This window comes from Osmerus eperlanus, chromosome 1, assembly GCF_963692335.1.
Source record: "Osmerus eperlanus chromosome 1, fOsmEpe2.1, whole genome shotgun sequence".
Lineage (NCBI taxonomy): Eukaryota > Metazoa > Chordata > Actinopteri > Osmeriformes > Osmeridae > Osmerus > Osmerus eperlanus.
This window is the reverse complement of record NC_085018.1, coordinates 24,504,208-24,513,920: the sequence shown is the minus strand read 5'-3', so window position 1 is coordinate 24,513,920 and position 9,713 is coordinate 24,504,208.

The following is a 9,713-nucleotide window of genomic DNA, read 5'->3' as shown; positions in this document are numbered from 1 at the left end:
CAAATGTGACTTAATTTTATAATCAGTCACTGGGATTTCATAGTGCCCACAATATATTCTAATGCCATTTTTTTGCATAACAATGCTTCAGAAAAAAATTGGTCTTTTATAGAACGAATATGGGGAAAATAGGATTGATTTCTATGGCTCTTGAAGCTGAAATATATTATACTAAACCAACTCTAATAATGCTTCTTGTGTTTTTCTGTCAAATGATGTTCCAGCTTTTATGGATTATTAAATTTTAGTACATTTTCATTATTTTGGTCATTTGTATTTTGTGTGTTTAACTTCTGGCGCACATGCGGCCGTGATGGTGAACCCTGAACCTTCCTTGGAATCCAGTAGCAGTTGGTGATGTTCCTTCTGCTTCCGGTTTCTAGCGCTTTTGAATAATCTTTTTTTCTTGTCTTGTCTCCTGAAGAAGAAGTAAACACCATTGGATGACAGTAACATTACAAGTGAAACTAGCTTCTAAGAAAAGGGGAAACGAGTCAAATAAAAAGTATTAACAGTTACAGAAGGTTGAGAGAGAACATAGTTCCCATCATAATGGGATGTTATATAATATTTCTACATCTGACGGTTAGCTGCATGTATTATAAAAAACGGGGAACACGCCGCTTGATTTTTATTTTAATTTCCTGTCGTCCTGAGTCAATCGATCAATGTAGTTTCTTTTTTTTCTATTCTTTTTTTTACTTAGTGATTTTTTGTTGTCAAGGTGACACCGTTGCAAAGATTATTACTTAAATGTTATATAAGATTCGCTTAAACTGGAGACTAGTTCTGTATTATGTCAAGTGCAGGGAGCGTCCACCAGGGGACAGTATGATTTAGTTTAATAGAAGTAAATTGGAGACAGGCTTTCTCGACAACATCACACTTGGATACCCCAAAGAATATTATATAATGTGGATAAAATTAACATGCTCTCCTTCCACGAGACAAACTGTTCTCAAAAGTCTGTGGTTTCCATCACAACTGTTCAATAGATCCTCGTGCGCTGTCAGTGACGCGGCCAAAAAGTATAGTAGACAAGCCCGAAGATTCCAAAATAGCCTAACCCTTACTGATTTATGTAGGCTGTGTATTTTTGTCCTCATATTGCCTACTGATCAAACAGACTCGATTACAACGCTGTTCCCCTTTAATGGAGAAACTCCATTAAAGTTTTTTTTGGTGATGCTGGTCTGGGTCTTTGACACTAGCGCTAGTTTCAGAGTTAGTGCACGCAACTTATAAAATATTCTTCCTACTTCAAATGAATGAGTCAATTTTTTTCGTGTGTTTATAAAACTGGTTGCTGAAATATAAAAAGGCTAGCCAACATTCTGTTTCACACCGAGGAATGAATTCAAAGTGTTTACTTAGAAGTTTCCGAAAGGTGCTGAACGCATTACCTCCTCCGCATCCTAATTTCCTCTCATCATAGCGCCTTAGTTATGTCTTTGTTTGGAGTGTGTTTGTGTGTGAGAGATAGGAGGAGGCTAATTTGCCAGGCCAGTCTCTGTGATGTATGATTGACAGCAAGCTTATTTAGGGGATTTATATATTATCCTGACACCAGCCTTGATCAGCCTTTAATCGTTTTAGTCGTGAGAAGCAGGTAAAACCACATCTGCTGTTTTGAACCGTTCACATCCAACGCTAACGCTCTCTCGGGATGTATAAATAGCTTTAGGGCTAGTTTAATCTCCACCCTCTGCGCCATCTTTAGCAAGCTCAATCAGGCTACTCTGTTAAAGAATAGTTTTATTAAAACGCCTCATACACAGATCTATTAGCACATAATTCTACAACATATTCAACCTGTGTGGTCTAACTAAATACTAGACTACAACTTCCTAGTTATTTTACTGTTTATATATCTTTACTGTTGGAATTTATTAATCTTTGAGGTCTAACAGCTCGTGGAGGTCCGTTCTGTCCAGCAGTAGAGACCGGTGACAGTACAGGAGCTAGCAGAATCTGTACCCCATACCAGTGCTGCCTCATCGGGAGAAACAAACCTACAGATGTGTGTTGAATGGATGGAGGTGGAAGTGTGTGGAATGCTTGTGCAGTAGGTGTGTGTGTGTTTAATGCTTCTGCAGTAGGTGTGAAGTCCCTCTCTCTCTCTCTCTCTCTCTCTCTCTCTCTCTCTCTCTCTCTCTCTCTCTCTCTCTCTCTCTCTCTCTCTCTCTCTGTCTCTCTGTCTCTGTCTTTCCTGCTCTCCCTCCCTCCCCCCCTCTCCCCCCACAGATAGTGAAGGTGTTCACGTACCTAGTTAACGGAACGCCAGCTTGATTAAACAACCAGGACTTTAATCACAGCAGTGATTAGCATACCTCAGTGGTGGAGCGTTTCACCACAGATCAACAATCTGACTTTTTTGCAGGTGATGTGATTCTGTTGGCTACATCAGACTGGGACTTTCAGCCGCACTGGGGCGGTTAGCATCCGGGTGTGAATCAGCCGGGATGAGGGACGGCACCTCCAAGTCTGAGGTCGTGGCTCTCTGCCGGGATACGGTGGCGCTCCCTGGGAGGGGAGCTGCTGCCCCAAGGGAAGGAGTCCAAGGATCTCGAGATCTCGTTCACGAGGTGACGGCAGGAAGGAGTGTGAGATGGACGGGTGGATCTGGGTGACCTGCGCAAGCAGAGACGAATTGGGCGCTGAGCCAGAAGGCAACGCTATCGGTTTTCCGGGCACGTCCAGCTGGGAGGAGACCTCGGGGTGGACCCAGACCTCGCTGGAGGGATCATCTGGCCTGGGGGATGCCTCGGGAGCCCCCTGGAGGATCTGGAAAGGGTTGCCGGGGAGATGGACGTGGGGGAATACCCTGCCTAGCCTGCTGCCACCGCGACCCGACCCTGAATAAGCGGATGATGATGACGATGATGAAGATTGGATCAGAAAAATCCCCGGTTCAAATGCCAAACGAACACGAGACGCCACGTTATGGAGCCGCAATGCTGCTGTTACACGATCCGTCTCTGGTTTCCCGCTCCCTGCACCCTGGCTTCCTGTTTCACAGCTGTGGTATTTGAAAGCAGAGTGTAGAATAATCGATGCTAATGTCTTCAGGAGTCAGCAGACTGAGCTGTGTCCGGCGCCCCTGGTCTTCCTCCTTCACATTCCAGTCCATTACTCCTCAAGAGCGTTCAACACCATCTAAACGGAGCTAATTGCAGTTTGTCTCAGCCTCTGACGGGGTGGGGGGGAGGGGTGCTGGGCTGGTGTTGGCCTCTCAGTAGCCTCTGGCCCTCTAAGGTGGTGTTCATGCTCCAACCTCCAGCCCCAGCCTCCAATGTGTGTGTGACAGCACCCAGCCTAACCACGTCCTTCTACCCCCATGCCTCACCCCCACCCCCTTTCCCCCTCACCTTCATCCACACCTTACCTTCGTCCCCATCAGTTACCTCCCTCACCCTTGCTGGTTACCCTGCCACCTCTGGGTGAACTGCCCTCCCGGAGTGATGTGACATCGACCGATACCCATTTATGCCATCCAATCCCTGTCCTCTTTTGCCCTCTCTTTCCCCCTCCTCTCTTTCCCCCTCTCTACCCCTCCCTCCTTCTCTGTACCCCTCCCTCCTTCTCTCTCCCCCTCCCTCCCTCTCTCTCTTCCTCTCCACCCTCTCTCCCCCTCCCCCCTCTCTCTACATTGTACTCATTTAGCAGATGCATTCATCCAAAGTCTCTCTTTGCTCTGTTGTTAGTGGCACCCATCAATAACACACACCAGGCCCCTTCCTGTTAATATTATCGAATACAATCAAATAGTATGTCAACAGCCTTGTGTTTTACATGCAGAATCACAACTGACTTCATATTTAATACAATAATGTTCATAAATACCGCTAATGATAATCAATAATAATAAAAAAAATAATTGAGCATACCCTTCATTATTGAGGCAATCTCATGGTGTGCGTGGGTGGGTGTTTGTGTGTGTGTGTGTGTGTGTGAGTGTGTGTGAGTGAGTGCTTGTTCTGTCGAGCACTAGGACCTTGGGGATGCATGCAGATGTGGCCGTGTCCCTCCTCCTCTCTCTCTAAATGTCAATAGCTCATTAGACTGCATCTCACCCATCGTGAACTTCTGACTCTCCCCCACAGCACACTGCATAGTAGACCAGAGTGAGAACATGAATGTGAGTGTGTGTTTATGAACATATATGTGTGTGTGTGGACGTGTGTGTGTGTGTGTGTGGTGATGCTACCGGGGTTTCATCACCTTCAAGGCCTGGTGCCTGGTCCACTCTGAAGACTGCCTCACCCCTCCCTCCCTTTATCCCTCCTTCCTTCCCCTCTGCATCCATCCTTTCCCTCTCCTCTCTCTCTCTCTCTCTCTCTCTCTGTCTCTCTCTCTCTCTCTCTCTCTCTCTCTCTCTCTCACACACACACACAAACACACACACTGTGGTATATCTGCCGCCCAACCAGAGACATTGTGGAACATTCACGCTCTTTCTGATTTCCTGTATTTGTTTTCTAGATGTGTGTTTATGTGTGTGTGTGTGTGTGTGTGGTGTGTACAGGATGTCTGTTCTTTTGTGTAAGTGTGAAAGTGTGCAGCGTTGGGGTGACGGACAGGTCCATCCCTCTTTTCATCTTTCCCTCCCTCTGGCCATCCCCCCCCCACCCTCTTTTCACCTCTCTCCCTCCACCTCCTGCCACCCCTTATTCCCTCCCTCCCTCCAACCCTGGTTCTGTCCCTCCCACCCTCTACCCCTTCCTCAATCCCTCCTTGCCTCTCTCCTCCTCCTTCCTCCTCCTTGTCTGAGCTGGCACACTTCACACACACACTGACCACCCTCCCCACACACACTCACACTTTCATCAGAGGAAATCCTATCCCTGTGGTATTTTCCCCAGTAGACGCTCTCCTCTGGAGGGATGAAACTATAGGAGTGTGTGTGTGTGTGTGTGTGTGTGAGTGTGTGTGCGTGAGTGTGTGTGAGTGTGTGTGTGCGTGAGTGTGTGTGAGTGTGTGTGTGCGTGAGTGTGTGTGTGCCCCAAGTAGACAGTCCTCTGGGACAGACAGATAGGAGTGTGTGGAGTCACGTTTGTGGACCGACGCTAAATTAGTGGAAGGACAGTTGGGGGAGAGGGGTGGGGGCAGGCCTCTCTTGAAAAGAGAGGAAGCAGCTTGAACCGTGAAGTTCTGCCTATTACCTTCTACCCTATACCTGCTACGCACACAAACAAATGCATGTGTACAAATATGTACACACACACACACAGCAATTTACTCTCCCTCTCAAGTATCTTCATTCCAATCAAGGTTTATTGATGTTTCAGCTGTTTCACATGTTCAGCACGTTCTGTCAGAGAATAGACTTGACTTCATGTAGACAGGCATGTGTGTGTTTGTGTATGTGTTCTTGTGTGTGTGCGCTTGTGTGTGCGTGTGTGTGTGTGGGGGGGGGGGGGCTGCAGGGAGGATCTTGTCCAACTGGCATTTGATCACAGAGAATCTCCTCTCCCCCCAAGTTTCTCTTTACAGGAGAGAGAGAGAGAAAGCAGAGAGCAGAGAGTGAAAGGAGGAGGGAGGAGAGAGGAGAGAAGAGAAGGATAGGGGAGGAGGAGAGGAGAGGGGAGGAAGAGAGGGGAGGAGGAGAGGGGAGGAAGAGAGGAGAGGGGAGAAAGAGAGGGGAGGAGGAGAGGAGAGGGGAGGGGAGGAAGAGAGGAGAGGGGAGAAAGAGAGGGGAGGAGGAGAGGAGAGGGAGAGGAGAGGGGAGAAAGAGAGGGGAGGAGGAGAGGAGAGGGGAGGAAGAGAGGAGAGGGGAGAAAGAGAGGAGAGGAGGAGAGGAGAGGGGAGGAAGAGAGGAGAGGGGAGAAAGAGAGGAGAGGGGCAGAGAGGAGAGGGGAGGAAGAGAGGAGAGGGGAGAAAGAGAGGGGAGGAGGAGAGGAGAGGGGAGAGGAGAGGGGGGAGGAAGAGAGGGGAGGAGGAGAGGAGAGGGGAGGAAGAGAGGGGAGGAGCAGAGAGAGATCCCCAGCTGCACTACATACGTCTGTACAGAGTTCCACACAGTGCTTACTAGAGCATGGTCTCACCCTGAAGAACACACACACACCCCTGCCCCCCCCACTGTGTGTGTGTGTGTGGGGGGGGGGGGGGGGAGTGGGGTCTTGGTTGGTGAGGGGTTGTGAAGAGTGTCTTGGTTGCTGAGGGCTGGGTGTGTGTGTGTGTGTGTGTGTGAGTGAGTGGTCTACCCAGAGGGACTGTGACTACCCAAGGTAGTCTGTAATTATATCATCATGGACTCTCTGTGTCTGACCCTGGGAAACAACTGCCCCTCCCTCAACACCCCCCCGCCCCCCTCCTCCCTCCAAGCTCCTCCCCTCCCTCCAAGCTCCTCCCCTCCCTCCCATCAACACCAAGGCCACAGCTTTCAATCATGGTTAAACCCTTCAGGGATTCCATCTGGGGTGAGTGGTCTGCTTGCTTCAGCTCAATGTTGAGCCACATCTGTGCTTCTCTTTGTATTCTGGTCACCATTCTGATCCACTACTACCTCCTCCCTCTTGTTTCCTGTGTCCTACCTCCTTTTTCCTGTCTCCTTCCTCCTCTCTCCTACCTACTACTCTCTTCAGAATCAGAATTCGGTTTATTCGCCATGTATGTTATACAAACACGGAATTTACTGTGGCAGGGAGGTGCAAACACTAAACATATACGAATCTTAAATTAAGTAAAGGTACAGAAGTTTAACTATTCCTAAGAACTAAACAATCTAAGAATAAAACAATTTAAATATAAACTAAAATATATATAAGAATAAGAATACCCTCCTACCTCCTGCCTGCATGCAAGGGCAGACTCCTTTCATATTCATGTGCGGAGGGAACAGGAGTTTGTTGCTCAGAGAAACTAGTGAAAGTCAGCAGTTAAATGTTTAATGATGGCAGCTTCTGAGCTGAGAGCCGAGGGCGAGTGACTACACAAGAAGGAGAGAGAGAGAGAGAGAGAGAGAGTGACTACACAAGAAGGAGAGAGAGAGAGAGAGAGAGAGAGAGAGACGAGAGCGCTCCAGATAATGAGAGTGCAGCATGGAAACGGAGAACAGGACATGGTACAACATGAGGAGGGGAGGAGAGGAGGAGGAGGAGGAGGAAGGGAAAGGTACCACATCATCAGCCTCCCGCAGTCTCCCCCCTCTTCACCTCCTCCTCCCCCTCTCCTCCCCCAGCCTTGCCCTGCTGGGGTCTGAAGGCTGAATCTCCATCTCTAATCTGACTCTGTCAGGGGGGCTAATGACAGACTGGCACACTGATGTAGTCTGACTCCCTTTCATTACCCTGTCCAGCCTGCAGTCTCACCCCACCCCCTCCTCCTCCCCACTCCACCCCCACCCCCCTCTCCCCTCCTCCCCCACCCTCCCCCCTCCTCCTCCCCCTCCTCCTCCACCACTTGTGAACCCGTAGCGGTTGACTGGTCAGTGATGTGGGATGTGGAGGAATCCATCCTGTTCCCCGTGAGCCAGCGGGACAAGCGAGGCACACACACACTGCCCAAAATGCCAGCCATGCCTGCTGTATGTACGTCACACACACACACAGATACACACACACACTCCTGCGTGCTGCTGCATGCGTGAGGATTACGCTCTGCAGCTTGGAGGAAGTGACACCATTTAGATCTGGGACAGGATTAGAAAGACCTCCCCCATTGGGGAGAGGAATGGAGGAGAGGAGGAGAGGAGAGAGGACTGGAGAAAAGAGGAGAGGAGATAAGAAATCAGAGGGGAGAGGATGGGAGAGGATGGGAGAGGAGGAGAGTTGAGCAGGAGTGGAGAGAGAGGAAGAGAGAGGAAGACATGAGGAGAAGAGAAGGAGAGTGGAGAGAGAGGAAGAGCGAGGAGGACATGAGGAGAGGAGAAAAAAGAGGAGAGAGAGGAAATAGGAGAGGATAAAGAGAGAGGCAAAAGAAAACAACTAAATAGAGAGAGAGAAGGTCAGATTCTCCAAACGGCCACAGCTGAGGCCTCAGGACAAGCTGAGTCAGAAGAGGAGAGAGTGAGGAGGAGGGAGAGAGGGAGAGATGGAGAGAAAGATAGAGAGGGAGAGAGAGCTCCCAATCAGCCTTCGTGGCCTACATTTCCTCAGCACCAAATGTCAAGTTTAACCAACAACACTAGCATTTGCTGCCATACAGCAGCCCCCTGCCCCCAGCCTCCAGCCCCCAGCCCCCAATCTCCAGTCTCCAGCCCCAGCCTCCAGCCCCCAGCCTCCAGCCCCCAGTCTCCAGCCCCCAGCCCCCAGCCTCCAGCCCCCAGTCTCCAGCCCCCAGCCCCCAGCCTCCAGCCCCCAGCCTCCAGCCCCCAGTCTCCAGCCCCCAGCCCCAGGCTCCAGCCCCCAGCCTCCAGCCCCCAGTCTCCTGCCCCAGTCCCCAGCCTCCAGGCTCCAGCCCCCAGCCTCCATCCCCCAGCATCCAGCCCCCCATCCTCCATCCTCCAGCCTCCAGCCCCCAGCCCCCGCCCCCAGCCTCCAGCTTCCAGCCCCCAGCCTCCAGCCTCCACTCTGCCTGTTTCCTCTGCTGGAGCACTTAGCGTCAATCTGGAAATAAACCACAACCACGTCATCAAGTTCAATAAACCCCCCTCATCACCCATTTCTGCCTCTCCAGTTACATCCTCTAAAAGCCTCCCTAGACAGGATACAGGATGCCGGAAGAGGGAGAGAGAAAGAGGAGGAGGAATGGGAGGAGGAGGGCGAAGAGGTGAGAGGGCCGAGAGGGCATGGTGGAGAATGAGAGCCAACAATGGAGATGTGGATCCTGGGTCCTGGATTATACTGGCAACCAGGAAGAAGATCATCTATTGTTCCAGAGCCAGGCAGGGTCACTATACCCCACCAGGTCCAATGGGAGGTGTGTGTGTGAGATAGAGATGTAGAGAGAGTGTGTTTTGGTGTGTATAAGTGTGTGTGTGTATGTGTGTGTGTGCACATGAGTGAGAGAGTGTATTTGTGTGTTAGTGTTAGGGTAAGTGTGTCTGTCTGTGTGTGAAATAAGAGAGAGAGGATTAGTGTGCACATTGTATTTGTGTGTGTGTGTGTGTGTGTGACAGAGAGAGAGTGCATTTGTGTCTGAGTGTGTCAGTGTGTAAGTGCCTCTTCAGAGAGGCTTCACATCCTACAGAGATAAGACTGGCTAAGTACGAAGCTCAATTAGGGTTCTGCTTTGGTGGGGATGAATAGAATGGGAGGTGCATTGTGGGGGGTGTAGTGTTAACTGGTGCTTTGGTGCAACAGGGCAGCTTTGAACTGACTCCACTGAGCTGCCACACAGAGGGCACCTCTAATCTGTGTGTTTGTGTGTGTGTGTTTGTGTGTGTGTGTTTGTGTGTGATGCAAGAGGATTCAAATGACAAATATAATTTAGAAACAGTATAAAGAAAATCCAAAACACTGAAAGAAAACCACTTGAGCAAATGTATTTTCACAGTTACAACATCCATGATTGCCCCCCCCCCCCCCCCCCCCCCCCCAAGTTAACGTGATTTCAGACGTCCAGCACAACAGAGGACTCTCTGTTTTCTCTCTGGTACACGTAAGAGATGACTTCAATAAGAGGAGGAACCAGCGGGAGTTGCAAGAGCCCACTCCTGACCAGACACACCTCCAGCAGAACTGACGCCCACCCCGCATGTGTGCAAACACCAGCAGGATTCCTGTCATTCCGCTCCAGAGAGACGAGAGCAGATCAAAGCACCTGCACATGCC